Below are 17375 nucleotides of genomic sequence, written 5' to 3'. Positions count from 1 at the left end.
TGGCTGTTTAAACCAAAAGAAGTTCAGCGTGGCCACCGAGACAGCGGGAGACCTTTCCAGACGTTCAATACTAACAATTAAGCGGATAAAAACGACGTTGATTATTTTTGGCCTCTACACCAGACGCCCCCTTAAGACGTTTTAGTGGTATCCAACGGTGAAAACAGATCCAAATGGTGAGTTAAATGAAACAAATTATGTAAAAATATTCCCCCCAGAGGCAGGATTCGAACCTGCAGCCCTTGGGACTCCGGCCCAATGCACAAACACTGGACAAGGGACCATAAATCGACTGTTTTCATTAGCTCTGACACCCACCGAAGTACGATGGATGATGAACTAAATTTAGACATCAGACGATAATAAAAACCCCGGCATTGGTATCTAGCGAGAAAATCAAATAGATAAAATGTGTTGGGTGCCAGCTGCGGTTGTGTGTGGTCTCTCTCTAGACGCATTGCACAAAGCTCGTGCATTGCACCGGATTCCCAATGGTTGCCGGTTCAAATTTTTTCTTTGTGGGGATTTTTTTACACATAATTGCTTTCGTTTAACTCACCATTTCGATCTGTTTTTAACGTTGGATACCACTAAAAAGTCCTTAAAAAGATATTGGCACTAGGACGTCCCGAAATGGCATCATGCCAAAAAAGTCATCGGGCTCACTTCTTAAATAAAAGTTTGAGGTACAGTAAGAATCCGTTTTTGGCACGTTCCGTTTTTGGCATGCTCCCATTTTGGCACACTCCGATTTTGGCAACAAATGGGTTCCGTTTTTGGCAATATTCTTGTTGTACATAATAAGTCTTTTAAAACTGTGCAGAAGATCTTTTTTGGATCAATTTACATCACATTTGACTTTATTTTCACACATGGGAGTCATATTAACCTTCAAAGGGGTAAATCTTTTTTTTTTTTTTTTCAAATTTTGTTAAAATTGTCTCATAGTTTCAATACATACATTACTGTGATAATTTTGAGATGTTTTTCGCAGTATTGTTTTAAAACAATGTTACGCATTTAAGGATTAACTATATTTTACACTATACGTGTTGCATTTAATGATCACAAAAAGTATAGAAATGTATGATTTATGTATAATATAACTGGTAACAGTGGAACTAGTGTCCGACGGAATCTTTTTTTGTAGTAAGACCCAGAGCATGTGCACTTTAAGAGTCAAGTACAGAGGAATGCGCTACACTGTATAATAAGAAATAAACATTGCGAGCCTCTTTCGCTTTGGATTATTACGACGTCAATACAAAACTTGGCACTAAATTTTCCATTAGGGCATTGCAAAAAAATTTTTTTTTGAATTCTCAATGGCACCCCCTCTCATATTGTGACAAATGTCAAAGTAAGCTCAGATGCCAAATTTCACATCATTTGGACAATTTTAGACCCCCGCCCACCTCGCTTGAAATTTTTTGAAATTGGTACTATGGGAAAATATGGAGGAAATATACATTAAATGCAATAACTTTTGAAGTAGCAATCAGAAAATTAAAATTTATACCTCTTTTGGAAGGAAATAATCTTAGTATTTGAATGGAGATATATCTTTTCTAGAAAAATACGGGAAAGTGGGGTACTGGGTCATTTTGGCCCCAAAATCCCCTATTTTTAATGATTTTTCTGCACCGTGATGCAATTCATACATATTTTGTAGTTTTTTTAATGTGAAAAAATCTCAGAAATCGAACGGAACCCTTTTGACTTTAGTCCGAATACGAGAAGTTGGGGTTAAATGGCCTTTTGTCATTCATATTAAACTTCATCATTTTCTCGTGAATATATCTCTATTATTCTTCGCTCAATTTTCATAAACTATACCTTGTTGAACGTGGACGAATCCTTAGGATTATAACAAAAATAGATTCGTTACCGGTAAAATTCAGGAACATCAAATTATCTGACATAGAGTGTCAATTTCACATTTTTATCATAAAATCGCACATATTAACTCCATTTAACAACAAAATTCTTATTTAATTTACTACTTTTAGTGTAAAATATGCTTAGGGATCACATGAGAAAAGTTTCACTCCTGGAAAAATAGGGGAAGTTGAGGTATTAGGACAAATAATGAAAAAAATGAGATTTGTAGAGTAAATATCAAAAAGTTTAATGTTTCTGAATTTTACCTTTAACGTTTTTGTTTTTGTTTTATTCCTCTGAATTTTACACGTTCAATAAGATACATTTTATGAAAATTGATTGAAGAATAATAGAGATATATGCATGAGAAAATGATAAAATTTAATATGACTGACGAAAAGCCCTATAACCCCAACTTCTCGTATTCGGACTAAGGTCAAAAGGGTTCCGTTCGATTTCTGAGATTTTTTCACATTAGAAAAACTACAAAATATGTATGAATTGCATCACGGAGCAGAAAAATCATTAAAAATAGGGGATTTTGGGGCCAAAATGACCCAGTACCCCACTTTCCCGTATTTTTCTAGAAACAAATATATCTCCATTCAAATACTAAGATTATTTCCTTCCAAAAGAGGTATAAATTTTAATTTTCTGATTGCTACTTCAAAAGTTATTGCATTTAATGTATATTTCCTCCATATTTTCCCATAGTACCAATTTCAAAAAATTTCAAGCGAGGTGGGCGGGGGTCTAAAATTGTCCAAATGATGTGAAATTTGGCATCTGAGGTTACTTTGACATTTGTCACAATATGAGAGGGGGGGCCTTTGAGAATTCAAAAAAAAAAAATTTTTGCAATGCCCTATTTTCCATACATATCGAAAGCTGACCATGGTGCGTCCCAAAGCCGTATTTAGGAATACAAAACTGATGGCTCCCAAATAGTTTGGTTTATGATGTCTTTGGCAAATTTGTTAGTTTTTTTTGGTGATTTTTTTCTTCAAATGAATGGAATTAGGGTGGTCCGTCCTTGTGGTTGATGTGGGATACACACTATGGTTTCGGTATACATGGGCTGTAGTACACCCCTCGGCGAGCCATCAACTGACGTTGACAATACAAAAAGGGTTTGGAAGGTTTGCCAACACTGCTTCTGCTATCGTAATAAAACTAGGGAGAGAATCTGCCTCTTTCGTCTACGTGCCGTCGAATAGGTAAGTTGTGTTTGGTGCAAAGCTCCGTGCCCTTTCCCCGTTTTGCCAGACAATTGATGTGGCATAATGGCGAAACTCCACAAAGTATTCAAAGTATCGACTGTTTAGAAGTGTGAATTTTACCTGCGCAATGCCCTACAATATAATAACACAAATGAATTGAAACAAGTTTGCTGAATAAACAAGGCTACACACCTAGAAAAAATCGTGTAAATTTACGTCTCCTGACCCTGACATATACAAGCATCAAAAATGACTTAGTTTTACGTTTGGTTTTAATTTTACTTGACGTTGATTTTCGTAAATCGTGTAATTTTACTCCACATATTGCGTTTGTTTTCAGTGGCAGTAAGTGTAATTTTATGTCATTGTGCATGTAAAGTATATGTTTCATGTAAAATTAAATGGAACACGGTAATGTTTCGTCATTTCGAGAATTACGGGTTGCTAAATTGTGTCATGTTTGCAATTACGTCAATGATAAAATTCATAATTTTTTGGTGTGTATCTATAATGGTTAATTCGTTATGATTTATGATTGATTTAAGGTAGGGTGACTCTGGAAAGTAGGGTTGCTTATATTATCTTTTGATGTGATAATTTCTCGCAAATGCATTGTTCTAGAGATTTTTGGAAATTTATTGGAGCATATTTTCACCGTAGGACTGATGTTTCAATTCCTTTTGTTTGGATAGTTGCAAGTGATTTATACAGGTTTTCTTCAAACCAAACTATCTTCAAACATTGCAATTTGATTTTCAATCTATCAATTCCATCTCGAAGATCGACGATTGGTTAGCTATAGAGAACAAAATTTATTTATTTTTTAAAAGAGCTATGTTTTTTAAACAAAATTGTTCATTAATATTCACGAAAGAAAAGATAAAAATCCCAGCAGCGAATGTCATGATAACATTTATCACATTTTGAAGCTTTTTTTTATTATTGCATATTTTCGAAGATTTAGGAATAAAACATTTATTTCTAGATGTATTTTCATAAAAAGCTTTAAAATTCATTTTCTCGAGTATTTTGTTAAATGTCATGTAGCGTTATCTACATAAGTTACAAAGTATAAATGTCTTCAGTACATGTGTTGAAAATATCACACAAACAACTTTGCCGAAGAAAGTTTTTTGATAGAACACCTCTGTCAAAAGATAGAACTGATCTAAATCACTTTCATCTTATCTAGATCAAAACCAAAGTTGTCAAAATAATTATCATTTCCATCTAAGATACTTTGCTAAAGACACTAATCCTCCAGGATATATACCAAAGGCGCTTAAGGTTTTGAGCGTCGATAGTAGCATTCTGCCCCACCGTGCGACGTCTGAATTTGATAAAAACATGAATAAAATTGAATTTGCTTATTTTTTTCTTTCATCTCATTCTATTTCACATATGTTTAAAAATCTGAAATATTTTTGAAATCGAAAATTGAAAATCCAAACTTTAAAAATAAGGTTCCATTTTTGGCGCGGTTCCGATTTTGGCAACTGAAAAAAATAAAATTGTTGCCAAAAACGGAATCCTATTGTAATAGGACCACTTTCTTCTTCGGACTGAATTTGTTAACACACTTCTTACTGGTGGCGTCCTTTGATTTAAAAAGGATGGATTTTAAGTAAAATTTCAAATTTATGGCTGCAATTTTTCATAATTTTCCTTCTATTTTCTGAAGAACCAAATGCGGACAAAGAACACTAAAATTGTTGTATTTTGCAGAACTTTCTTCAACAAAATTACGCTCCTAAGTTTGGCTCAACTATATGCATACTTTTAAAATTTTGTGGATACCAAATTTTGAAGATAAATTAAGGAAAAACACCAAATACTGTTTATTAACTTCGAACGGCTGTTCGGCTCTTATTTTTTTAACTTTAAATTTATTTGACATGGCTCAATGCGTTAGCACAACTGAGCCGTGGATCTTTCGTGCTTTTACAATTTGTAAAAATAAAAAGAAATTATCGTTACAGCCTGTTCGTCGGGTCTTGTTGACGCATCTTACTGCTGCGTGTTGAGATCCTCTTCCTTGGTGGTGAAATATTAGGTGCGTTTTTTCCGCACCTTGGGGGTCATTCGGTCCGTCTTCTTTCTCGTTTTCGTTTATGTCCATGTCGTCATCGGTACTACATTCATATTGCTCGCGGTCGGATGTTCTTATTTGTTGTTTGTGCTTACGGGTCGCTATTGTAAATTCTTCTTCATCGGTATTTGATTCCTTATTGGTGGTGTTGGTTTGAAAACATTTGCTGTAATTGTTGTTACTTCGATGTTGGTAATGGCAGTTGGTTTAGTGGTACTGAGCTCGATCGTTGTTGAGAGCTGGTGTTTGTGCATGCCCGGTCCGCAGTCGTTGTTTTACCAACCGGTTGTGGTTTACCATACGAAGACTATATCATGTATACCGGGTTTGGTCGTATCACGTGGAATTTCCTTAGAAGTCTCTGCGCAAGGTTTTCCGCGGTGTAACGGCTGATCGTAATATTGGCACGTAGGAATCTGCTCTGGATACGTGACTAGTGTTCGCTGAGAATGTGTAATACCATGAGGGCATTTGCCTGAGAAGCTCAAGTAAGAAGGAATATGTTTTGTCGGACGCATTCTCACCACATGAATGCCATTGCGCAGTCCTGGGAAGAAGTTCCTCCAAGTATCTTTTGTAATACTACTCACTTCTCCGTATTTTGACATGATTTTTTGATAACGGAGGAACTAGTACGTGGTGCCAGGTCATGTATCTTTATTTCAATACTGTCAACATCTATATACGTTGGGATATTGTATAAAATGTCATTACATTTGACGACGTGTTTCATGTTGTTCTGCGAAGCGAATGATTCTGCTTGACTAATGTTTTTGAACATAATCAGTACCACATGACATAAATGATGGAATTGCACCGCATTAACTTCTGCTACGTTGAGCTTCATGTTCACCTTCAACAATTGCTCCACTTCACGAATCGATGGTCTTACCGGACATTTCGAGAAGTCAACAGCAACACAGTTTGCCCGCAATGGGATATACTCTTGGTTTGTATTTTCACTCATTGTTTGTTCACGTTTCACACACTAGGTAGAAGGAATCAATTTTTTCTTTTGCAAATAGAACAAGCTGCGCGTGCGTAAATTTGATTACTTGCCCTGCTACAGCAGCGGAGCGATTGCTAGCGTCTGAACTGAGCTAGATGAGAAACCGTACTGACTTCAGCTCTTATTATCTAAAACTACCTGACCAAACTTTTCCATTTGCAGAATGGATCCATCTCCAGAAAAATTTAAAAGAAATGTCGAAAAAAATCAGTTTAGGAGCACTTCAACAGGCTCAAATTTGAAATTGTATACAAAATCTGTCCATTTTTTCAAAAAATCATAAGTCGCCACTAGTAGGAAACGTTTTAGCAAATTCACTCCGAAGAAAAAAGTAGCCCTAATACTCCTAATACTTGTCTAACTAGCAGCAAGTTGGTGTCAGTTACTGACGAGTAGAACACAAAATATTCAAATCCAACTTTTTGAACCCTCCAGCATATGTCAGATTCCTGTTCAATTATCATATTATTTGGACTACTACGATAGCATTATTGAAAGGTAATACTCACAGATGGATGCACTTCCATCTATTATCACCTTTCACCGTAAACAAATTGTCCACCCACTTCCCCGGATCAATAGGCTGCGGTTTGCAGGTCAATCGAGTTAATGGCCCACTCCCCGGACCGGATCATTATCAAGTTCCTCGATGCGTGCATCAGCCAATATTGACTCGGGCAGTGTATTCTTGATATGCGGTTTCACAATACACACTCATGACCAGTCAACTATAAGTAATAATCAAAATTATGATCGATAAACACTTAAAGAGTAGGTGGATTCATCGCAGCCGGTGTGTATTTGTTCCGATATAATTTTAATGTTTCTTTCGGCAAGTTTGGTGTACAATTTAAGTTTGGATTTCCGAAATACAAATAAGCAGCGTTGAAAAAACTTTATGACAGTTATTAGTTATCAACAGCCCATTCAATCGATTGCTCTCTAACGGCATTTAAGGTTACACTTTGAATCTTCGTTCGAAAGTAAAGTTGTAAAAAAATAATCCCTCCAGTACACCTTGTCGGAAAGCTAGTTAAACCGTAGACAAGACGGAGTCGTTGTAAATCGTTCCGAGGATTAACATTTACTAGAGATAGAAACCAAAAACCACCGTCGGCGGTGGTCTGACGGGTATAGGATAAACGACGACACAGTCGATACGAAATGGTTATAAAATACAATTTATAATTTGTGATATTCTCTTTCAATTGAACGGCTACGTTGTTTCAAGTTTTTATGCGTTCATGCATCACACGTGCCAGGGGGGGGGGGGGGGGCGATATCGGATAAATTGCTCAAATGTGGCAAGCTGCGGAGAGAGCCTGGCGCGTAGCTGGAAAGATAAGCCGCCGCAGTTATCGACGTTGAAGCTCTCGAGGACCACGGGAAGCGAAGGAGGAGTGACTAAATAGTGTGGTAGTTTATCTATTTAGCTGATACATGAACGTAGTTGTAGTTTTCAAGTGGTTCGCGTCCCCCCAGCTGCATATCTCTGGTGAACGGTGTTCGCTACATTCAACATGAAAACCTGGAATGGACAATTAATTATAATTTTAATTGAATTGAATTGCAATATTGATATATGTATATTGCTGCTGCAGCTGCCAGTGGGACTCAACAGCTTTCAAACAGCGAAAGTGTGGGAGGGATTCTTCTATTAACGCCACATTTATCATCAATTTTCCCGAATGTATAGGCGCTAGGGACACTAATTAATCATTTAATACAATCCATATCGGTTTGAAGAGGAAACAAATGAGATGGAAATGAAGAAGATTTATAGCACCGCACACGCGGATCGCTTTCCGAGGGCTTCAACATTATCGGATTAATATTCACTTCATGTTTCGAAATCACTGTAATCAACGATGATTTACGAGGCAAGGACAACAACAACAACAAGTGAAATTCATTGTGGAGGTGTTTGGTTGGCCATCACCTGGTGAATTTGTCATCCGTTGCGTTGCGTTGCGTTGCGTTGTGACGATGATTTTGGCGGATTGCACACTGACTTCATCATGTTTGACTGCTGATTATCTAATAAGAGTTGCTTAGGAAGTGGTAAGTAGGAATTCATACCAATCCGACCCATATTAAAACCTCAACAGCATGATAGCCATCATTGCCGGCCGCCCCCATCTCCATCGTTCACGGGGAAGGATAAAGGATAAGGTAGACAGGAAGTGTTGATGCTCCACCTACTTAACGGAAGGACGACGATTCATCAGACTCTTCCATAGGTGTCGCGGAGTTGGTGGTTTGGAAGGGTATCAGGTCTAGGATTCGCTCCAAGCAAACGATGCGACCTGTAAAGCATATTTTATTAGGTAGTTGTTTAGTTAGTCTTCGAGTGCACGATCACTCGAAAAAGAGATGATCTTGTTTAGTTTTTGGTTATTTTTAAACTCTGGGCAGCCGGCTACCGAGAGTATACTATGTTCCCTAAACAAAAACAATTTGAACTCCACACAGCCGATCGTGGGAGTATTGCCTGGAAAAGCTAATCTTATCTGCGTAATGGGCCGGATCACTATTTATTGCAACAGTATTTGGACAGAACTCGCTACTTCTTCTCTACGATATATTTATTGGCTTGAAAACTACCAAGTGACAGCATATTATACTGGCAAAAATAGCGCGAGATGTTATAAATCAAGGAAAGTATTTCTTATTTTCCATATCGGATTGTTTGTGGAATACAAGTATACGAGCGATAATACCGAACACTGAAGGGAAATATAAAGGATTGTTAATCTGATGCACGGGCTTGTTAGCAATAACGGAGCTTTAAATTAGGTTCATAAAAACAGACGCGGCGAATTTGCAATACGTATTGAGCCGTGTTCATAGATACTAGTCAGATTAGTCGTATTGGGGCTAATTTCCGATCAACTATTCATTTTTACGGCAATGTTTTCTCGACTAGATCTGTTCGCACCCTCTCATTCTGTTCGCACCCTCTCATTCTGCGGTCTAAGGACCAAATGTCATCAATAGACTTAGAATCGCGTGGAGGCATGAGATAGGAAACTTGTAAGAATTTTGCTATCCCACCGTTTGACTACCAGAATGGATGGGAGAACAGTAATACTAGCAAATACCGACTACCATAAGAGCGGTGCAAATTTGAACGAGTGACGTAGAGTACTGCACTGAAAAAAGGACCAGGAGTGCGATTTTACGAAGTTTTAGCTTCCGATGGCCCTACATTTTCTGACAAAGTGAAGTTCTTGAATGTTGAGATTTTTATTACTGTTTAGAAAAGCAAAAGTATCATAAAGCTAGTGTCAGGCCTTCATGAGACCTCAAGAAGTCACTTTTGGAGGTATTCGTAAATGTAGATTTGTCGGTAGACGGTTCCAAATATAATAGAAAAATACCTAATTTAACACAACTACAGATCACTTGCAACATAAAAAGCTTTTTGTGAAATTCGACAGCTCCATCTTAGGCCAATTCAATAAATTTCCTGCATGAAAGTTTCCATTTTTTAAAAACGGTTTTTAAGCCAAAGCTTTGGAAGTTAAACCTTGGCGTGGAAGTGCCGGTATATTAATATATTCTGTTACTTAGTGTAGAATTAGATTTCGTCATTTACGGCTAATATACAACCGCCAGAAGAAACTTAAAACGTTGGTACACAATCAAGAAAGGCGAATCAGAAAAGGTATATGTCAGTGATTCACTAAATACAGACTGGAAAGAGGGTAATATGGAAAACCTTAAGGTCCGCCCAGATTAAGTCTTCGGTACGGAACAAAACCTCGGCCTAGGAACTCCTAGCATGTTGTTAGTCGCCTCTTACGACATGGGAGCAGTTCCCAGAGGTTCTATTCTTGGGGAGTGGGCGTAGCGTATTGGTAAATCGATTGCCTTGTACGCAGCGCACCTGGGTTCGGGTCCCGACCCCGCACATAGGGTTAGAAATTTTTCCTAAGAGATTTTTCTAACCCGAAGAGGCGAATGACCTTAAGGTTAAAACCTCTATAATTGAAATAAAAAAAAAAAAAAAAAAAAGGTTCTATTCTTGGTTGAAATAGTGCAAAAAGATTTCAGCCCGCCGGACACCACACGGCTTGCCATCACCTGGTGAATTTGTCATCCGTCCACAAACCTTTTATTTCGTCTCTTCCTGAAAAAACTGTTGATCCTGAATGTCAATATTAGCGCAATTTCATCGACTATATTTCATTCGTGGGTGTTGAATCTGATTTCCCATATCATGTTGCTTCCATGAGGGATGAAGAAGTTCAGAAAAATGCAACCAATGCAAATGTTGCAATCTCGGGTCAACCTTCCTACAAAACGGTCTGCTTGGTGTCTGCCTGAGTGGAGTGCTGCTCCACCCCGTGAAAGTGAGTGAGAATGTGCTGCCGTGCGTGTGCATGGAAAAGCCCCCTGGGTTTTGTCTGTCCCGGACGAAGGGAAATTTATGGCACACCGTAAGCTGATCATAAATCAGCATTCCCTATGCAGGCGAACGGGAAACGGTGTGGGGGTGTGCTGTCTGAAGTTTGTCTGCAAAAAAGGAAATTGGCGTTTTGAAAAATTAACAGCTTAATTCCCAAAGCGACGATCTGTTTGTGCATATGGCACAGATTTAAGAGCATGAATTTTACACAAAAAAGTAGCTGGTGGACTAAATTTCATTTTACAAATGTTTTGCATATATTTGCTATCTGTCGAAAATCAGAATAAAGAAAAAACTCACGCTTCCACGAATTTAAGGCATTTTTGGTGGTATCTAACGGGGAAAACAGATCGAAATGGTGAGATAAACGGAAACAATATAAGAAGAAAAATCACCCCTCGGCCTGGATTCGAACCTGCTGGGACTCCGGATCAATACACTAGCCTTTATGCGATCCCTGGGCTGATGACGTTCCACCTGTTGCTGAGTCCCAAAAGCAACAATACTGCCGCTGGCTAACTAACACACATTTGATCTATTTAATTTTTCCGTTAGATTCCAAGGTCGGAGTTTTTATTATCGTCTGGTGTAACATTTATTTTTAACACTTTGCCCATCGTACTTCCGTGGATGACAGTACTAAAAGAAACTGTCGATTCATATATCTTGCCCAATTAACAAAGGTAGAAAGGCTATGCAATCACTCTGAAAACCGACGTTTTAACCGAGGCCCGGAGGGCTGAATCTCTGATACCATTCGACTCAGTTCGTCGAGTTAGGCAAATGTCTGTGCGTGTATGCGTATGTGTGTATGTATGTATGTGACAAAAAATAAGCACCGCTGAACCGATTTTTTCATTAGTTTTCGATCAGTCTCAAATGAATGATACTACGTTCCCATAGGCTGCTATAGAATTTCATTCAATTCAGACTTCCGGTTCCTGTGTTACAGGTTGAAGAGTGTTATCACGCATGAAATATTCATATAAATCGGAACCAGCATTGTATATAAAATATGCAAAACTTCATAAAATGTGTTCGATGTTTGGATTTATAGTTTCAGCTCACTGATGCCCAATCAAACTCACGTTGACCACATTGGACAACTTCGGCGGAACTGGAAGCTTCAGGAACGTGGTTCCTGAGTTAAATTCACATCTGCTTCTCAGAAATGTCTGACTCGATTTTCACAAAGTCAGTCTCAAAAGACAGCTAGAATAATCCTATTGAATGCAATTAAATTTTCATTGAATCGGAGTTCTGGTTTCTGCGTTACGGGTTGAAGTATGCGGCCACATGCGAAATTTTCACATAAACTGGTAATCAATATATGTATGAATCATGCAAAAATAATTAAAATGAGTTACAAATTGCTTGAAATTGTTGGCCGATACTCCTATACCATTCGACTCACTTCGTTGAGTTAGAAAAACGTGTGTATTCGTATGTGTGTTTGTCTGATGTCAATTGCGCATCGGTTACTAGGAGATGATCGAACCGATTTTCTCAAAACAGGTCTCAAATGGAAGGTATAATATGCAATTTGGTCTATTATCGCCCCCACTTGCCCTAACACCTCCACCTTTCATCAGCCCCCCCCCCCCCTTGGCCACCCTCTCACCCGCATTAGAGCATTGCAAAAAAAAACACTCATTCTCAAGGGCCTCCTATTGTGACAAATAGCAAAGTAAACTTAGAGGCCAAATTTCATATCATTTGGACAATTTTAGACCTCCGCCCACTTTGCTTGAAGTTTTGACGTAGTACTACGTCTTTGTTTTCGATATAGGGGTGCACTTTGCAAATCTACAAAAATAGTATGTAACGAAAAGTGGTCCAATTTTAAACGAATATAATTCAATCATCTCACGATAAATTTTCAATTTTTTTGCGCATATCGCCCCGAAAGATTCCTAAGAATTGATTCCAATAGATAAACACAAAGATTTTCATTATCATGGCATTAAAATTTTAAATAATGTACAACCTAGTCAAAATATCGCGCATTTACACACAGAAGATATCCAAGTCCGGCACGACAGATTTGTGTACGCAGCGCGCTACGCTTCTATGAATGACGTCATCATCGACTATTTAAAGAACGGATTTGGCCAGACAAGCTCAGTTGCCTGTTGAACGGCAGGCGGAGCAAATCACTGTGCTGTGTGTTTTCATAGCCAGTGTAGCTGAGTTAGAAGTCCGTTACACTGGCTGTGGAGGTACGCTACCCAGTGTCGCCAAAGACGCGACTGAGCTTGTCCGTTCAAACACTATACTTTCTTTTGTGGTGAGCTCGTTTCCAGCACACTTTTATGTTCAATCTCGAACACAACTATTCCTACACAAAATCGCTTGTACATTCGAGCTCCATTTGCAAACACGGTTAACATAGTGTCGTGGTACTAGTACTCTTTCGCTCTACCCACCATCATCAGCGTTCACTCATTTTACGTTGTGCGCTTGGGGCTGGGTTCAATGTTTAAGGCGAATGTGTAGGTTGTAGGGCATTGCAAAAAAACTTTTTTTTAATTCTCAAAGGCTCCCCCTCCCATATTGTGACAAATGTCAAAGTAAGCTTAGATGTCAAATTTCAAATCATTTGGACAATTTTAGACTTCCGCCCACTTCGCTTGAAATTTTTGAAATTGGTACTATGGGAAAAATAGAGGAAAAATATACTAAATGCTATAATTTTTGAAGTAGCAATCAGAAAATTACAATTTATACCTCTTTTTAAAGGAAATGACCTAAGTCTTTGAAAAGAGATATTCCTCTATCTAGAAAAATAGGGGAAATTGGGGTACTGGGTCATTTTGGCCCCAAAATCCCCTATTTTTATTAATTTTTCTGCTTTGTGATGCAAATAATACATATTTTGGAGTTTTTCTAATGTGAACAAATCTCAGAAATCGAACGGAACCTTTTTTACTTTTGTTCAAATACGGGAAGTTGGGGTTATAGGTCCTGTTGTTATTATTATTAAATTTTTTAATTTTCTCGTGCATATATCTCTATGTTTCTTCAATCAATTTTCATGGAATGTAGCTTGTTGAACGCAGAATTCTTATGAATACAACAAAAAAGAAATCGTTAGCGGTAAAATTCAAAAACATAAAAATTTTGGACATTAACTCTACAAATCACATTTTTTTCGTTAAATGTCCTAATACCTCAACTTCCAGGAAGGAAACTTTTCTCATGCGATACTCAAGCGTATTTTACACTAAAAGTAGTAAATTTAATAAGAATTTTGTTGTTAAATGGAGTTAATATGTGCAATTTTATGATAAAAATGTGAAATCGAGACTATATATCAGATAATTTGATGCTTCTGAATTTTACCGATAACGAATCTATTTTCATTGTGTTCCTAAGGATTTTTCACGTTTAACAAAGTACATTTTATGAGAATTGATTGAAGAATAATAGCGATGTATGCACGAGAAAATGATAAAATTTAAGATTCATGACAAAAGGCCCTATAACCCCAAGTTCCCGTATTCGAACAAAGATCAAAAAGATTCCGTTCGATTTCAGAGATTTTTTCACATAAGAAAAACTCCAAAATATGTATGATTTGCATCAGAAAGCAGAAAAATTATGAAAAATAGGAGATTTTGGGGCCAAAATGGCCCAGTACCCCACTTTTCCTTATTTGTCTAGAAACAGGAATGTCTTTTTTCAAATATTAAGGGTATTTACTTTAAAAAGAGGTATAAATTATAATTTTCTGATTGCTACTTCAAAAGTTATATCATTTAATATATTTTCCTATATTACCAATTTCAAAAATTTCAAGCGAAATGGGCGGGAGTCTAAAATTGTCCAAATGATGTGAAATTTGGCATCTGAGCTTACTTTGACATTTGTCGCAATATGAGAGAGGGGGCCTTTGAGAATTCAAAAAAAAATATTTTTTGCATTACTCTATTAGGTAGGTATATCTAATTTGTAGCCTATTTTGATTCTGCTAATAGCTATTTATGGATGAATACACTGCCACTCGAAAAACCGTTGCAAAAGCGCATCTAAGTCCATATATAAAATTCAAGATTCTTGTATATATATATATATATATATATATATATATATATATATATATATATATATATATATATATATATATATATATATATATATATATATATATATATATATATATATATATATATATATATATATATATATATATATATATATATATACATATATATATATATATATATATATATATATATATATATATATATATATATATATATATATATATATATATATATATATATATATATATATATATATATATATATATATGCGGATCTTCTTCGGGGACTCGCCCTAAGGAGAGTCTCATCTTGGTGTGCAGTCTTCCTAAGAGAAGTGGCGCATAAACTGCACGATTGTTAGGGATCGACCAGCGCTGGCAACACCACCCATAAAACAGTTACTTTGGAAAACAAATTAGCCCTTATCTGCGCTATCAACTATCAACCATAAAATTAAATTTGAAATGCCTTTCCTTCATCAACTATTATTTTTATTTCCGTTCGGTCGAAATCAGCATACACACATTAAAATCCAACTTTAAATCATCTGATAGGAATGAGCATTTCCTAATCTCCGCACCGAGCCGCAGATCTTGAATAGGTTTTGTTCGAAGCTCCTCCTCTTTGACGATGGATGTAAACAGATTTCATTCAATGTCCAGCCCATTTGGCTTCGAACGCAAACTGAACCAAATACAAAACCGGGGGACGTGCGGCATCATTCGTGTGATACATTCGTGCTGGCTGCACCACTCGTCTCGCTCGATCCGTGCCGGTCTTCAGTTTCCTGCCGGCCGAATCAACCGTTTGCTGAGATATGGCTACTACGCCGAGCGTTTCTGTGCCGAAGCATCCGTCTAGTTGGCGGCCGTAATGGAATATCTCACCGCCAAAATATTGGAACTGTCGGGAAACGCAGCCCAACCATTCAAAATGATGAAGAACTGAACAAATTGCTCTACGGCATGACCAATTCCCAGGATAGTGTGTTGCCTAACATCCGCACTATTCTGCTGCCAAAGCAAACCGAAAAGAATTAAGTTTTTCTTTGTTGGCAGATGAAACGATGCCAAAAAAAGACCGAGCCTGTCCTTTTCCGGGGTGAATATTGTATTTGCATGAAGAGTTTTGATTTGATATTCCTTCTCACACCTTCGTTGGCGAATAATATTTAAATTAAACTTCCTTTAAAACCATACACACCTAAGAAGCGGAAAACGCGCACGCTTTTACATTTTTCAACGTGTTATTATTGTATCAAGATTGAAAAAAAAATCCAAGTCGGCAGAAGAGAATGGCGGGTGGAGTTTGTTTTGTAATGCAATGTAAAACTATAACTATAAAGTGCTATGAAATTTCAAAATCAGTTACTTATTTCTGCTTGTATTTACCTAACCCGGCATTCACATTCAACGCCTCCCTCATTCACTAGCTTTCGAAGCAATTGAATACTTGTCACTTACATCATGAACTCGAGTATTCATTTTTGTACTGTTTACATGGACTTAGAAAAATTCTTTACGGCTTGCTTCAAGCGTATCTAGTCGTCCCCAAAAGTTTTCAAAGTCCATTTAAACAGTACTAGTGAAATGTTAAGAAAAGTGAGGTTAACTGTGTCAGCAAAAAACCTAATATCTAGTGCGCTTTTGCTCATTAATCTCTCGCTGAGCTAGCATAGAAACAAAATTCAATTTGCTTCTGAAACCGAACTTGTGTGAACCAGAATGCGCTGTGACGGGAGAACGAATGATGAGGGAAACGAGCCAAACATTTCATTCATCGTGACGGGCAAGAATTGAATTTCGTTTCTCTTTCAAGTTCACGCAGGGATGTCAATTTTTAAGGCTCTGACTACAATACAAATCATTGGTCGTGAAAAAAACCATTGGTTTGTTAATTGTGGGAGACACAATTTATGTCCGCTAACGGCGGATCTGGCGAACCATTTTGATGTCTTTCGGCATGATGGTTACTAGCTTGACTCGTGAGCTCTGGAAGCGTAGATCGATTTTGAAGTCCTGTGCAATCTCACGAACCAGACGCTGGAACGGCAGCTTTCGAATTGGTAGCTCTGTTGACTTCTGATAGCGGCGAATTTCTCACAGGATGACATATCCTGTCCGGTACCGAGTATACTTTTGCAGACGGTCTTTGTTTAAAACTGCTTTCGAAGAACTTTCCATCCGATGAACTTGCAGACTGTCTGTTTGGTACGGCCCATAGCATGAACAATTCTGCTCTGCCACTGCCGATGCTGGCCGGTAGCACAATGACGGTCAAATGAATGATGACAAAAACCGCCCGTTGTATGGCCTGCTCACACGAATCTCGCTCGTTTTCGTGTCATTTGCCTTTCCATTCATTTCTGGTACTATCACTAGTATAACCAAAACGAATATGCATCTTTCCCCTCCATCCAGCGACAAGTGCTGCCACACTTGCATTTTCAGATTTTCATCCATAACATTCCAACAATATTTTAAAACTACATTTGAAAAGTCAATTTTGGACCACCTTAAATTAGGAATACAGTTTAATGTATTGGAGGGTTGGTAATTGAAAATAAATACTAAAAATACCCTTTACTTTTTGTTTTTGCCTTTCTCATATAGAAAGGTTATGCAATTGCTCCAAAAACTGACTTTCTAACCGAGGCCCGGAAGGCCGAGTGTCATATACAATTCGACTCAGTTCGTCGAGATCGGAAAATGTCTGTGTG

The sequence above is a fragment of the Topomyia yanbarensis genome, chromosome 2 (genome assembly GCF_030247195.1).
Source record: "Topomyia yanbarensis strain Yona2022 chromosome 2, ASM3024719v1, whole genome shotgun sequence".
Classification (NCBI taxonomy): Eukaryota; Metazoa; Arthropoda; class Insecta; order Diptera; family Culicidae; genus Topomyia; species Topomyia yanbarensis.
The sequence above is the reverse complement of the archived record's forward strand: the minus strand, read 5'-3'. Positions refer to the sequence as shown.